Source organism: Boleophthalmus pectinirostris, unplaced genomic scaffold (genome assembly GCF_026225935.1).
Source record: "Boleophthalmus pectinirostris isolate CB_2022bp ecotype Guang Dong unplaced genomic scaffold, ASM2622593v1 HiC_scaffold_15, whole genome shotgun sequence".
Taxonomy (NCBI): Eukaryota; Metazoa; Chordata; class Actinopteri; order Gobiiformes; family Gobiidae; genus Boleophthalmus; species Boleophthalmus pectinirostris.
In genome coordinates, this window is record NW_026571070.1 from 924,213 (window position 1) to 925,494 (window position 1,282).

Here is a 1,282-nt window from a genome sequence, read left to right on the forward strand (position 1 = left end):
CTAAACCAGGACTAAACCAGGTCTAAACCAGGACTGAATCAGGACTAAACCAGGACTAAACCAGGTCTAAACCAGGACTGAATCAGGACTAAACCAGGACTAAACCAGGTCTAAACCAGGACTAAACCTGGACTAAACCAGGTCTAAACCAGGACTGAATCAGGACTAAACCAGGACTAAACCAGGACTAAACCAGGACTAAACAGGTCTAAACCTGGACTAAACCAGGACTAAACCAGGACTGAACCAGGACTAAACCAGGACTAAACCAGGACTGAACCAGAACTAAACCAGGTCTAAACCAGGACTGAACCAGGACTGAACCAGGTCTAAACCAGGACTAAACCTGGACTAAACCAGGACTAAACCAGGTCTAAACCAGGACTGAACCAGGACTGAACCAGGACTAAACCAGGACTAAACCAGGTCTAAACCTGGACTAAACCAGGACTAAACCTGGACTAAACCAGGACTAAACCAGGACTAAACCAGGTCTAAACCAGGTCTAAACCAGGACTGAATCAGGACTAAACCAGGACTAAACCAGGTCTAAACCTGGACTAAACCAGGACTAAACCTGGACTAAACCAGGACTAAACCAGGACTAAACCAGGTCTAAACCAGGACTGAATCAGGACTAAACCAGGACTAAACCAGGACTGAACCAGGACTAAACCAGGACTAAACCAGGACTAAACCAGGACTAAACCAGGTCTAAACCAGGACTGAATCAGGACTAAACCTGGACTAAACCTGGACTAAACCAGGACTAAACCAGGACTAAACACACATTTTCCTGCACTGGTTTGTGTGAGTGGTGGGAGGGCATCTGACACACGGGGACAGGAGGACGGGGTTCAGATCTTGGCTCTAGACCGGTCGTAGTCCAGGTCTAATCCTGGACTGGGGCAGGTCTGTGGACGTGTTACTGAAGTGTGACTGTTTGTTTAAATGTGATTTGTGTGTTTAGTGAACAAACAAAACCCAGACCTGGACTCTGGACCAAGACCTGGACTGAACCACGACTGAACCAGAACTAAACCAGGACTAAAGCAGGACTAACACAAGACTAAATCTGGACTAAAGCAGGGTTTACACAGATCTATCCCACAACTATCCCAGAACTAACTCAGGACTATCCCAGAACTGTCCCGGGTCCTTGACTCTGGTCGGACTGAAGCTGGACTGAAGCTGGACTGAAGCTGGACTCTCAGAGGTTCTGATCAAACTTTAATAAAACTCGTGTTTGAAACATTTTTCTCAAATTGAATCATAAAAACAG